A 15223-nucleotide genomic window follows, 5' to 3' on the forward strand; every position below is an offset into this window, starting at 1 on the left:
TCTCTGTCGAATAAATAAATAAATTCTTTAAAAAAAAAAAAAAGAAAAATGTTCAGTAGCAGAAATCCTGAGTTGAGTGGCTTAAACAAATAGTGGTTTGTGTTTCTCACAGAACAGGAAGTCCAGAGGTAGGGGGTCACTGGTGTGTGATAAAGTCAGGGCCAACATCTCTGGGGTTCTCTTTGCCTTTTGTTCATGCTTGTTGCTTTAGTATCACCAAATAGTTGCTGCAACTCCAAGCATCATGTCTATGGTCAAAGAAGGAAGAGGGGTAGGGGTATCAGGTGTTGTAAGGAAGTGTTGAATCACTAGATCGTACACCTGGAACTAATATTACACTGTGTGTCAACTAACTGGAACTTAAATACCAACTTAAAAAAAAAAAAGAGGGAAGAAGGGAGATGCCAAAGGATTGGCCTTTTACCTCTATCTTTATCAAAAAAGAAAACGCTTTCTCAGAAGCCAGCAGATTGCCACATAGATCTTAGTAGAACCGGGTCCCAAAGCCACCCTTGGTTGCTAGGGAGGCAAGGAAATCAGGGAACAGATTTGTCATAATTGGCTCAGAAATATCATAACGCATCATGCCGGACTGGGCACATTGCCATTCTGAACAAAATAGGGGTCTGTAGCTAGGAAGAACTGGGGGAATGGGTATTGGGTAGGCAAGAGTGTCAACTCTAGCTGTGTAGGCAAAACAAAAGGAAAGTTAATGTGGACCACAAAAACTACAAAATGATTTATATGGAGGTAGAACACAGGATAACTAAAGCAATTAGATCAATAAAGAATAACAATAGGACACTCCAACTAAGGGAAGAACAAAAGCTTAAAAGCAGGAACATATATGCTATATTTGCGAAGTAACCACTGCATTGTGAATTCCTTAGTTCTTTGAAGGCAGGAAGTAAGCCTTATTTCCATTTATTTCCTAGTGTCTCACACACAGTAGATGCTTATTGAATCATAGTAAATGAATGCGTAATATTCCAACCCAGAAGTCCAGACATGACTTCACAAATTATGGAGATAACAGAAAAGAAAATTTAAAATTTAGGACTCCCTTGACAATACCAGGATAAAGGCAAACACTAATACAGTCCGGCTATACTTTAGAATACTTGTTGGGAAGGATTTGAACCTGGGATGCCTAAGCAAGGTAGAGCAAGAAGTGGAGGCGAAATGCCAAGTTAATAAATTGAACTTGATCTGTGAAAGCCTGATTATGTTTGTGGAATCCAATTTTGGTAATACACAAACAGCAGTGCCCGCCAGGCCCTCCATGCGTTAGAAGCACCAAGCCTGCTGCTGTCGTTTACTCCTTTTGCTCCAAGTTCTGCTCTCTGTGACCTTCAGGGATTTCCAGTGCACTAGGAGCTTTGGAAAAATGAAAAGTAGCTCATTGGAGATTTCCTAGATGACTACTCTACAACAATAGAAATTTTACATTTATTCGGTGTCTGTTGTATGCCAGTCACCCTGCTGCAGTTTTTAGGAGATTATGAAAATAACCCTGACTACAAATTGTTTACATTCTAATTAATAATTTAAATGTTTTGATTGATTTAAGATAAAAGAAAGGAAAAAAATTTTAATACTGCCCCCCAAGAAAGAAGAAATCAAATCAATCAAAAGGATAATTTGACTGGCTTTTATTGTTATTGTGCTAATTTAACCAAACATCTGAGCCAAGAGTTAAACAAACTTGTTTCTGCAAATACTATACAAGTAACTTCCACCAAAGGGAAATTGCCTTTCTCACTATAGGCCTGCCTTTTTTTTTTTTTTAATTTAACAATGTAGAATTTAAATCTACTTTACAATCTACAATATGGCTTAATAGTAGACTGAAATAATAGATAAAAATAATTTCATTTTTGAATTGCACCTTCATGAATCCCACATAATTTCAAAGATTTGACATTACCTTTCGTTTGTACAACCTTGATTTTACCTGAGAAATATGCCAACAGATTGGGCGATAGGTATAGTATTAAAATAGGCAGCCTTAGTTACTTGGCATTTCTAGCACACTTATGGTCTATGGCCATTTAATGAAGTTTACTTGTTACTTTAAGCTTCAGCCTCCCTGTTTAGATTAGAAGACTTCAGATTTATTTGAGCTGAAGAGTACTTCTTATTTGACAAAGGAACATCTATTTTGTTTTAATTGATTGAGTGATATATTTTCAGTGGCAGATCTTTAACAACTCCTCTAAAGTCTTGTAACATTGCTAATATTGTACTTGAATAAGTTACTTAATTAATCTGGGCATCAGTTTTATCATCTGCCAAATGAGTTAACTGGACTTCTGCGATTTCTAGCTACTTTTGGCTCTAAAATTGTATGACCTCATTCTTCCGTTCAATTCAAGAAATATTAGTGGAACACTTACATAATGCAAACCAATATGGTGGAATCTAGATGGATACAGAGGTGAATAACATGATCTTTTTATGTAAGTATCTTACAATTTGATGCATTCAAGGTTGAGGTGTCTATTTCCCAACACATCCTAGCTCCTTATGTTTGAGATGTCATTTATGAACAAGGGTATATAATTTATTCCCAAAGGGGTGCAAATTTAGTCATCTGTCAATGTTTCTCATATCTAGATTTGAAGAACCGAAAAAAGGGTCTGAACTATCATGTTAATAATATCGTGCATTTGTATCCCACCTTTACTTCAGAGAATTTAGAGCATTTCAGAACTATTATCTCATCTGTCCCTAAAGAAGCCCAATGCATGTAGAAAAGGATAAATATAGTTATTCCCATTTTTGTGATTAGAACCTGGATCCAGGGTTTCCTGGAGTTCTGTACTGAGCCAGTGAGTGAGAACACATGATTATTTAGGCGCTGTCATTCAGGCCTGCACAGCCAACTTCACTTGGGTGCGACAGTTTCTTTTAGCAAGTTCTGTAGGGCCTGACGGCTACATTGTCCTCCACACCAGATCCTTCCTTAGTCCCTGTTCAAACAGCAGCTTAGCCATTGATGATTTCAGTTGTATCAACAGGGGGAAAAAAAGTTTAAGGGAAGAATGGCTGTGTGCAGCAACACTTGTGATAAGCAAGCAGTGATACCATGATATAATGTTTCAGTGTTGGGTGTACATTAAAATTAGAAGTGAAAAGGGGATGCCTGGGTGGCTCAGTCAGTTAAGTGTCTCAGGGTCCTCAGGTCATGATCCCAGGGTCCTGGGATCAGCTTCTCATTGGGCTCCCTGCTCAGCGGGGAGTCTACTTCTCTCTCTCCCCCTGCCCCTGCCCCCTGCTGGTGCACACTCTCCCTCTCTCTCAAATAAAATCTTTTTTAAAAATAAAATAAAATTAGGAGTGAAAAGAAGTTGGGCACTCCTTCATCACTCTAATCAGACTACAGAGGCCCAGCAGCCATAAAGAAACCTATACTTACGCTAAGTGAGAACATCATTCTAAACATTCCATCCTGAAAACTCTACGTAAGAAATTTCCTTTTTTTTTTTTTTAAACAAATCTTGCAAGCAGCTCCTTGGAAACAGGTGATTATATTTCCTTCTTTACCTAAATCTTCCTAGGTAGTAAAAAAGTCATATCCATGTTTCTTCTCATGGTTTCCTTAGTCAAAAAATTTGCATCTAAGGCCTAGGAAAATGTTTGGCCTTCACAATTCAATGTTTAAACAGGTGCACACCGCACTAGGCTGGCTGAGGAAAGGTAGTCTCCTCCTTCTGGAAACCCTGACGTTAAGAGAATGATTCTTGTGTCGACTTTTACAAGTGCTTGTAAAGGAAAGTTCAGGTAATTCTTAAATCTTATTACCTGGTTACTAACCAACTTGCCTCCCCCCATTTCTGTGTTCTCATGAAGAAATTGATTTAATAGATTCAAGATATTATTAAATACATTCTGCATTAATATTATATGTCCTCTTTGAATCCAAGTGGCAATACAATAGAATTTCATTTTATAAATAACACCTTTCAAGCTAACACCACAGGGCACAGTACAAAAGAATCAAAATAGAACACAAATGCTGTAATCAAATGCAGACCCCAGGAAGGCTGATTAAAAAGGCATGTTGCTAGTAAGAGCAGCCGACAGGGTAAGTATAGTGGGTCAGAGCAGAAAAGCCTGCTGAACAGAAGGGCAAACTAAAATAAAACGGACTCGCCTGCCTGACTCACATGGGCTCACGGCTCTCCTTTGTCATCATCCCCCTCTGGACTCGGGAATCACCAGGGAGAGGTGTGTGTCTGTGTTTGTTGGGGAGGTAGGGCTCAAACGTATGTAGGGTCATTAGGCTTATCCTCAGTCCTTACACACAACACAAAGGACGAACATCCCAAAGACAACTGCCTGCAGCTGGCAGCGATGCCGCCAGTGATTGTGAGACAGGCTGACGAGGCTTGCTTTGCTCCATGAACCACTGGTTTTCAGAAAACGCAACCGTGAGGAAGCAAGCAGGTCCTTTCCATAACATCAAGCACAGACAGTACTACTTTTGGCCAGGCATGGGGAAAACTGGGTAAATGAGTGAGATGCAGACTTTGTGGCCTTAGCCTAGAGATAGTCTCCTCTCCAGAGGACCCTCTTCTCACAGAACTGCTTTCTGTGCTTTTGGCCTCTCACTAACACAACCTTTCCTAATGTCAACAGTTTGTGTTTTAAAAACCTACCTCTGATTAGAGAATAAAAGGTTCAGACCTCTTTTTATTTTTATTATTATTTTTTAAAGATTTATGTGTTTATTTGAGAGAGAGAGCGAGCATGCAAATGGGGGTGGGGAGGCTGCGGAGGGGAGGGGCAGAGGGAGAGGGAGACTCCCAGCTGAGCAGGGAACCTGATGCAGGGCTCCATCCCAGGACCCTGAGATCATGACCTGAGCTGAAACCAAGAATCAAACCCTTAACCAACTGAGCCACCCCAGGTGCCCCCAGGCCTCTTTTTAAAGGAATTAAGGAATTAGGTAAACCAGGGTCAGTATTTCTGCAAGATACCTCCTTGTCTATATGTAAAACCAGTTCTGAGAGTGATCACTGTATACCTTGAGGAATGTACCAAATTGGTCATTTCCTGATGTTTCTCTGTTTGATATTAAGGATATAACAATATAAGATAGGAACCATAGGAAAAATTTCCTACTAAATATATGATACATTTTTCTGAAAAATAGCAACCTATACTTAACAGCCCCCCCCCAAAAAATGAGTCAACAGTAAACATGGATTCTGGAGTCATAAAAAGAAAAGGAAAAAAAATGGTAATTAAGACAATTTTTACCTCCCTTGAAGTTGTGGGTCATTAGTAATGACTCTCTGATTATCCGTTTAGCTGAAATTCTGGACTGGGATCACTGATGCATTAATTTGGGTTAATAGTTTGGTATTTCTGTGTAATAAAAAATTTTTTAAAAATAAAATCAAATAAAGATAAAAATATAAAAAAATAGTTTAGTATTTCTGTACATCTTTTTCTTAATCTGTAAATTATAAACAAAACACACATGGGCAGCACTTGAGGGAAAAAGGTTATTATACAAATACTAGTATTATTACTTTTTAAAAAAAGATTTTATTTATTTATTTGAGACAGAGAGAGAGTAGTGCGTGGAGGGGCAGAGGGAGAGGGAGAAACAGACTCCCCGAGGAGCAGGGAGCCTGATGCAGGGCTCAATCCCAGGACCCTGAGATCATGACCTGAGCCCAAGGCAGATGCTTAACTGACTGAGCCAACCAGGCGCCCCAAGTATTGCTACTTTTAATAGAATCTTATTTTCCTTAATTCTAGCAGTATTTATTTAGCTATGCAGAGTCAATTTATTAGTAAAGGTGAACAGTATTATAGTTAAGTTGAGAACATTGGATTATAATCAGCAAAGTGGGTATTTTTATAAAGTATGTGAGCACATAATGATAACTTTGAGTTATCAACGCATTGCCACTCCAGTCCAGATTTACCTTTCTTTACCTTCTCTACAAAAACGTATCTGAGTCCTTTAAATATATTTATTTTCCAAGCTGGTGTGAGTGCACTTTGTCAGTAGGGGGTTCGGAGAGACATTACAGGAAGAAGAGGTTTTTCTTGCTGGTTCCTGGGTATTCCTTTGGCAGATTCCAGCAGTATGCATAGTTTCTCCAGGGCCTGGCTGCTGCAGCACACGCAGCTGCTTTGGTGTCCAGCAGCTGGAGAACATGTAGCTTCTCCAGGGCCCAGCGACCAGCAGCCTCCCCCAGGACCCACCACACATGTATGCACGCACATGCATGTACACATGCGCTCACACACACACATTGGGTGGTTTGTGTAGTGGAGTGCCTCCGATGAGACACCTCCCTATGAACAGCCTCCCTGCTCCCTAGAGTGCAGATTTCCAGCAAGATCTGCTAATGCAGCTCTCTAGCAATTTCCCTGCTGTTCATTCATCAATATCTGTGCCTGGTCCAAGATCTGGATCCCACTCCAGGGCTGGAGGGGACTCTTCCTTGGGCACTGTATCTCAGCCCTACAAGTAATGGTTGCTCCTTATATTTGCTATTCTTATATAATTTAGAATTCTCTTTACTTCTTACTAGCTACTCCCTCATTACTGCAATCCGCTGTTATAGTTAATAATTCTTTATATTAAACTTTTCCTGTTCAAATTGCTGTGTGGTTTCTCTCTCCTAATGGACCCTGACTAATACATACCCAAAGAATATTAGAATAATCTATATTCTTTGGGAATATGGAAAAGTAAATACGATAAGCCATCTCTTTATGGAATGGATTAGCATTGGTACAGGGCACCTTATCTAGGCCTGGCTATTAGATGAACAAAAACTTTTGAGAGGGTGCCTGGGTGGTAGGAAGCCTACTTCTCCCTCTCTTTCTGCCACTCCCCCAACTTGTGCTCGCTCTCTCTCTGTCAAATAAAGAAATAGAATCTTAAAAAAATAAACTTTTGAGAATCTGGTGCTAGATTGAAAGATGATGTAATAATATGATGTTATATACTATTTTTAACTATGCATTGTTTTAAGGACCATTTTAAAAATATTTTACTAGATTTCACTGAGGATTTCTTATATGTGAACTATAATAAAGCAAACCGCAAAGGTCTAGACTCAAAAGTAATTCATTGACCTTGAAAAGATGTTGCAAAATAACACTATGATGTGAATTGGTAGATTATTAATGCTAGGATAATAATGATACCCATCAGTTCCTGAGAACTCAGAAAGTCCTTAGCACTTTACATTAATTTATGGAATCTTCATAGCAATAGAGGTGGGCACTATTATTATCCCCATTTTACCAGGGGGAAAACAGGCTTGGAAAGGTTAAGGAACTGGCCTAACATGATATGTGTGGTAAGCTTCAGAGCTAGGATTTGAACCTAGATTTTCCTGCGAGCCCTGGTTCTTAACCACTGCCCTTTGCTTCTAGAACACTACCACTGAAGCAGATAGCAAGTTACCCGGGAGAACAAACACAAAAACTTGCTTTTCTTGTTTTCATCAAATATCCAGGAAAAAAAAACAAAACAAAACTCTGAAGTATCCCTAGAATGTACGCCACGCTTTGAGCTATTTCTGAGACAGGTAATCTCTCACTTGTACTCAACAAGATATGGACAAAACTGGAGGAACACTGGTGATCCAATCCCCCAGAATCAAAGTGTTAACAGTGTATCAAAAACCTAGCAGCCTTTATTCAGAGCCGAAGTGAAGGCAGATGAAATATTAACAGCAGTTCTAGCAGCACAAAATGAAATATGAGATCCTGTATCAGAAATTATTAGTAACCTGTTAAAAGAAATGCTGAAAAATGGCAGTTACCAAATTAAAACTGGGAAACAGAGCCCAAATGGGAAATTTCGAAAAGTTTGGAGGAAAATAAATGACAGATTGTCCTCTTGGCTCTTATTACTATGCCATCCTAAATCCTACTTGGCAATACATGGTGGAGGTGAAATAAGAACTGCATCACTGCCAGTGCTGGGCCTCAAATTTGTAGTCCTAAGTGTCTGTGATGATGTCTGAGATTGATTGGAAAAGTAGTTAGAATGTGGTAGCATTTAGCTTTATCGAAACTGAAGAGTCTGGAGACTCTTATTATGAAAGGCTTCCTCTCATTTGTGAATTGGCCCCTTTGCTCCACTTTTGGATGGCTGGCTTCCTCCAGGCCGAGCTACACTAAATGCTCTACAATGGGAAAGCTATTCTCCTCAAACGCCTTCACATTTAAAGCATCTATCTGGTTAGGTTCATGTTTCTGACTCCAAATATCTAGCACCAAAAGAAAAAAAAATAAAAAGAGGGGGGGTTACAAATACAAAATACTGGATAGGAAATGAGGGAGATATTTTTCCATCAGTAACTGGGAGCAGAGAAAGGACTATAAGCAGAGTGGTTGAGCAGTTGATGCCAGAGAGAAAAAGGAAATGAGCTATAGGACCATAGAATCTTAGTGTTGGCAGAGACTATGGAGTTCATGTGGTCCTACCCTATCATTTTTCAATGAAGAGACTGAGACATGGGGAGTTAAGGGACTTGACTTGCCCTAGACACATAGTTGTTTACTGACAGTCAGGCCAAAAACATTTCCCAGTTCCCAGTCTGGAACTCTGCAGTTCAGCGTGCTATTGCCATCCTCTACTGAAAATTAACACTAACCCAGCCTGGAACATAGAAGAATTCAGCATCTGTATGGAACAAGAAACATGATGAATTTTGAGATGGAAATCAGTCTGGGAAAAAGAGAGGGGAAATGGATGATCCTGCTTGGTTGTGACTCATTGGCCAAGCTTGTGCAAGACATTTTGTGTCCGTTTACTCCCCCGTGCCTTCCCACAAAAAATAATAAAACCTTCGGTTATAATCCTCCAGGGTTTATATTTATGCATTCAGATTTGATTTCCTTGGGAAACTGTCCTGCGTGCAGGTTATCTCCAGGTATGGATTGATGGCAGTGCTATTGATCCCTGTGATTTACAGGAGCCCAACTTTCCTTCTCTAGCAGTGAAATATGTTCCAGAGTCTTCTCCATAGGACACTCCGAACTGAGAATCAGATGTAAGTTCAAGATAGAAGAACTGTCTTCTATTAACCCTTGTGTTCTGTTAACCACATGGAGAACTTGAGCAATATATGGGCCTTTTAATCAGGCTCATGAGTTAGGTGAAAAAAAAAATATATATATATATATATACACACACATACATATATATATATGTATATATATGTAGAATTTGGAAGCACAGATTAATTTAAAGCAAAAGAGTAGCAAAGAAGATACAATAAAAATGTCTCAATAGGATTCCCTGTGAAATAGCAGTACAGGTCTTTTAAACCAAATATTTTTCAGAATAGAGCAACCGGAAATGAGAGAATCAGACAGTATGATGAAAACTACAGATGGAATGCTTTGCATGAAAAGTGATTATAGACAAGAGAGGGCTCAGGACAGGGTAGGCGTGGAGTTGGGAAGGAGGGGGTAACTGAAATAAGAGAAGATAATGCTTGACCAGGTCTAGTAAAATATTCCCTGCCACAACCACTGTTCCATGAAGAGATTGAGCCAAGAGGCCTGAATAAACTAACCTTAAGTTCAGAGTTGCCATTATTGTGGGAGGCATCAGGGAGAGCACATCCGGATTTGTGTTACACAGTAATCACTGCTGGGTGTCAGCATTCATCAGCCAGATGGTCAGACCCACAATTAATCAATTAGGCTGGGATGATCAACTGGACTAAGTTTTCCCCTTTGGTAAAAAACCCTCATCATGTGGTCAAGGCCAATAGCACTTTTATCCTGTTGCTTTTGGAGAACCTTCTAAAAATCCCTCTTTTCTTTTTTAGGCTCCTAGTTACTGGACACTGTTAAGCTTCAAGCTGCTTTGACAATATAGATACCCCAAATTGGGACTTTAACATAATAGATTCTCAGCATCCTCTGTGTTCAAGTATAATGTCTAACACACCCAGACAGAAATGAGCTTTTTAAAGCAGCGTCTCTGAGGAGTGTTACTCAACTCATTTTACTGGAGCCTTCGTACGGGTTCTACTCAATCCAGGGGAACAACACTGGAAATGACTCTTTCAGTGGGCACTTAGGAAGATATGATAATCAAATAAAAACAACAGCAATTTATTGAGTGCTCACCATGTGACAGACACTGCTCTGATAAGGACTGACAAACACTGATTCAGTCCTTATAAATATTTCAACAAGGGTGATAATACTCCATTTCAAAGACAAGACAATCGAGGCTAGAGAGTTCATCTGCCTAAGGCTGAGTATTTAATAAAGATGTGTTGAAATAATTTAGTACACTCTGGAATGAAAACTAAATAAAATTTACTCTCCATGTTCTGACATATCTTACATACGTATGCATCTCTAAGAGATACCAATTAGTAATGTATAGTGGGTCCTTATTATTCCCTGTCTAAAGAAGTCTTTTACTAGTGTTTCCGAGCTCTGCAGATCTTACTCTCTTTCCATGCCATTCTTGCTGCACACTATCTGACGTGAGATTGCTTTCTTCCTTTTTATGAGGTCATCACTATTATTTGCTGATAATTCTCAGTCTCCACCTCAGTCTCCTTATCCAGATACGGTTCCTCTAAGGTTGTTTCAGATATTAAGATTTTTCCTTATCCATTGGCTCATAGGGCAATTTGCCTCTGACTGATTTGTTATGTTGAACCTTGTTTTTCCCTCTGATATTTTATTTTCCCTCTCCTCTTGCTGTATTACGGCAACACTGCAGAGGGAGAGATGTTGGAAAGTCTGTTGGTGGGAAGCCTCTATTTCTGATGGACATCTATGCTGACCCCATTGAGTATATGTACGGACACCATATCATATGTCCTTTGCGTTTCACCATTGAACTTGGCCCTCTCTTTTCTCTCAGCTCTTCTCTACCTCCACTCAAGCTCGACTTAAGGAGTACTTCTCTTTAGCCATTTTGTGATCAGTATTTTGCAGGTTATACAAAGACACTATTGACTCAAATGTACATCTTTGAGATATGTCTTTTATTTATAATTGCATTCTTTTATGGAGTAGGAGGCTTCTTGTTATTTAACAGCAGTGCTTTGCTTTTATATGTTTGTTTTGCTACTTACCAAATTGGGAAAGCAATACCAAAATGCCAGGATAGTATATAGGTAACCACTGTTTCTTAAATCAAGTGCAGAAGCACATGGAAAAAAAAAAGTATTCCAGAAATCTTAATGAACCTCTATTCTCCTCCAGGGCTCTCACAGTGCCCTTTTTTCCTGCCTGTGGTACTCTGATTTGTTCTTGTTATGTTTGGTAGGCAGCTGTTCGAAGTTTTTCCCCGGCTGCTCCTTTTTCTGCAATCCTACAGTCTTCACCCCCCAGCCGTGGAGGCTCTTTCATTTTGACCTGCAGTATCTCCGTGTATTGCAGAGCCGAGCGCTGCCATCTAGACTGCCTTTCTGCTTCATTTTGCTCCTGACCTAAACCCCCCTGCTATTCCAGGCCTGGCCTCTCATGACCAGAGACTGCTGACTCATCCTGGCCTGTGCCAAGCTGTGCAGTCGCTTAGCGATGTGGACAGGAGTCGAAGGACTAGAATGAGATCACTGAACTCATTTCACTTGTTGCTTACGGTACAGTCCAGCATGAGCTGGAAATGTAGGAACCTCAGCCTCCCGAGCAGAAAGAGTAAGTAGATCACACACACTGCATCACCAAGTCCTCAACAAGCAGTGGTGGGGTGGTGGGTGGGGGCCGGCTTTCTCATGGCCGTGGCCAGGGCATTCCGGTTCATCAGGAGTGTTCCTTTGTCCTCTCTTCTTCCTCTCCTCCACGATCGTACCCTCCCCCGCTTCCCTGAACTTCCCTTCTGAAAATGTCCGGATGGCACAGCAATGATCTGGGCAGAAATGAAATTTTGCTAATAGGCAGCCTCTGCAAGAAATCCTGGAACAGTGACACTGTTGAAACTGCTTCGTTTAGCTTGTCTACTGGGAACTCACATGAACTTCCCAACAGAATTCAAGGGGATGAAAAAAATCATTTTTGGTGGTGTTGTTGTTGTTTTTTTTCCCTTCTTGATTCTCTTTTTCTTTCTGTTTTGAGGGAGGTAGTTTCAGGAGACATGGCTGCATTCTGGTGTGGTGTAAAGTTTTCCGTCGGGAGACAATAATGTACATTCCTCTGGCAGAACGGGATGGGGTTTTTTTTGTTTCTCTTGCTGTTGTTTATTTATAAGACATTTCCTCTCAGTTAGTGGAAGTTAGATCGTAAGAGGCTCCAGTGATTTTCCTTCCACCTCCCCTCCCTAATTTCTGTGCTTCAGCACTCTGGAACACTGTGAACTCGACAAACTAATCAGAGCAGGGAGCTTAGCAGCCAGGCCTGGACACTCTCAAGAGACTGTGCTGATTCTCAGTCGACACTCCTTGGATCAGGAACCACAGTCCTGGTGAGTGGTGAGGTTCCAGAATTTGATGTGTCAAGGATTCTATTCTTGGTGTCTCTGAGGCAGTCAGGAAATAAAGGGTGTTTAAAAAAAAATACAATTTTTTTAAAACGCTACCAAACAATCCAACGGAATGATGAAGATTTTAGTGTTCACAGCTGAGAGCACTCTATGGACAATGGCAGAGCCTTGAGTCCGTTCTCAGGAGGATCCTGCAGGCATAGGTTTCATGCTGCCACCGATGGATGTCAGCCTTGACATGCCTAGCAAACATGCTTGTGGGAGGAGGAAGGTAGGTGAGTGTGTGAGGGCAGGGAGGTAGCTTTCGGGGTGGTAAGAGGGGGAAATGAAAGTGGGACTCTTCGTTCATTTGGAGTTTCTCTCTACCAACTTCACGCATCGCTATTCTGGACATTTACATTCTGCTCAGAATATTTAACGTCCCCAGCTAAACGGGAAAGAAAAGTAGATGCATACCAAAGGAATATTGTTAATACTGTTTTTCTAAAGATCACTTTGCTAAGAACTGGTTGCTTTTAAATGTGAGGGAAACTCCCCTCACCCGACCTTTGGAAAATATTATTTGTCACACCCTCTTCTTTATTCTTCTGCATTCATGGTATCGAATAGAAGAATGCAGTGAGAATCCTTATTTGGTTCCAGGGAAATTTATCATCCTGACATAGGAAAACTAGATGACTGTCCTCACAGTATTAAACCCAAATATAGTATTGCCCTCAATATAAAAGACTCTGATTGAGTGTGCTCTGGGAAGTTGTCGAAGGAATGGAATGGGGGTGGTTGCATCCTGTTTGATATGAGACTAGCAGAGGAGTCAACAGACGAGCTTTCAGAGCCAATGTGTGCCTTCCATGTCCTTACTGATAACTCACACTCTCCCCGGAAGTGGAATTTCAGCTGAAATGTATATTTGCCCTTTGCCATCAGGTGACTACTAAACTGCTCTTACAAAGGTATTTGATCTTACCATGTTTTCTTGTCTTCCTTCCAATTTCAAGAATCTGGCATATTCCAAAATATTTAAAGTGGAAAAAACAAAAAACAAACAAACAAACAAACAAAAAAACATGGTAGCCATAAAAGCATTTGAGTGTGTGGCAGCATCTGAAGTAAATTGCTCTTTGGAAAGAGGGAGGAGTCTTTGATGTCCCCAATATGGTTCTCATACGCTAAAACTTTCAAGAACCACAATCCAGCCTAAGGGGCACTTACTAGATGTTCTTAAATATTTGGAAAGAGATGCTATTTTATTGTTTTAGTTGTCCTTGCTGTTAACACATTGCCAATAGATTCCTCCTAAAAGTCAAAAATGCTTTAGCAATAGTTGATTTTATGTTGAACCAGATGTGTATTGTGTGTGCCTGTTGTGTGCACTCTTGTCCAAGCTGGTGCAGTCATCCAACACATTACACTGATACTTAGCTTTGAAATTTTGTTTGCTACTCTGGACGATTCAGATTCTTAACCAGAGAACTCACACATGCTCAAATATCCCAAGTTCTCTGCAGAGACTGACCCCTGCTACAGCCTCATCAAGGTCTGTCATGACCTCTACAACAGAATCAGGCTTGTATCATGATACCTATAATTTGTGAGGCACATCAAATTCCTCACCTGTCATCATGACAGGAAGCGGTCTCCACGTTTTATTAGGATGAGTATGATAAACATTTCAGTGATATATAACAGTAAAGTTTGCCTATTTCAGTTAGGCATGCTAGTTATGGCCATACTATTTGTATGTTATAATGTCTCTTGGGGATTTTCCATTAGTCTCTTGTTTTCTAAAGAAAGAGGTTGAATAGGAAAATGGTGTTAAAATTTTAAAAATATGGTATAAAAATGTAACTAGCTTTTAGCCCATTACCACCAAGACCTACGTAGGAGGTTGTGCTTCACTCAGTTAACACTCAGGCTGTAGACTCCCAGGAGAATTATCTGTAAGGATGTCTATTAGGGCTATACCAAAGGCAGGCTGGATCTCCAACACTTCAAAAACATTTTGATGTTGAAATCTCCTACATCTAATATATAAAACTTTCTGAGCATCTGTAAGCAGAGAATAGGTAAATATGAATATCTCAGAGTATATCCCAAGAGATGACATTTTAAAAATATAACCTGCCAGAGAGATTTTCCTTATTATTGGCAAGATCTGGAGGTCCACATGGCTATGGAAGAATTCAACGGCAAAGTTGGAGTATATACATCTGAATATGATCAGTACATCTCTGGAAGGCAAGATAATGATGTGTTTCTTTCTGCTTAAATTGTATTAATACCTGATTTTGTTTCAATACCTGTGTTATAAACCTTAATAGTGTACTATCATTAATTCAGTTTTTCAGGCTCATCTCAAAAATTTGTAATGTCATTTCAGAGGATGCATGCTGTAGAATGTATACTTTCCTGCATGCACATTTTAGCTATTAGTGCTTCCTGCATGTTACATTCATTTAATTAGGCAGTCAGAATTAGACAAAAATGACATCACTAAATAACAGAATTATGATTACACCAATAAGAAATTATTCTTTCTTATTTATATAAAAATGCTTTTTGATATTTATGATTCCTTTAAAAAGATACATATTTTTGAAAGTTAAAAAGAAGTTGATTCATTGTATCATGTGTGACTGTGTATGTATGTTAGCTTGTAAGTGCATATATACTTGCATTATGGCATACCTATACTCAACTATTGAAAATATGACTGACTACTACCTAGGTTTACTTGCCTTTGAATTCAACCAGATGTTTTACAAATTGACCTTAAATGAA

The 15223-nt window shown here is 39.7% G+C and overlaps 1 protein-coding gene across 47 annotated transcripts in view; it reads left to right on the forward strand.

Moving 5' to 3' along the window:
• Positions 1 to 15223, forward strand: part of ZBTB20 (zinc finger and BTB domain containing 20) — a 780933-nt gene that overhangs the window by 466720 nt on the left and 298990 nt on the right. For 3 of the 47 annotated variants that reach the window (XM_048215051.2, XM_026493694.4, XM_026493699.4), the window contains exon 1: positions 1 to 11661. This exon is cut by the window's left edge and continues 44046 nt beyond it. The exons of the other annotated variants lie outside the window; for them this stretch is intronic. The gene's annotated coding sequence lies outside the window, so the exon portion shown is untranslated. The remainder of the gene's footprint in view (positions 11662 to 15223) is intronic. 47 annotated transcript variants of the gene reach the window in all.

Source organism: Ursus arctos, unplaced genomic scaffold (assembly GCF_023065955.2).
Source record: "Ursus arctos isolate Adak ecotype North America unplaced genomic scaffold, UrsArc2.0 scaffold_4, whole genome shotgun sequence".
In the NCBI taxonomy this organism is placed as follows: Eukaryota; Metazoa; Chordata; class Mammalia; order Carnivora; family Ursidae; genus Ursus; species Ursus arctos.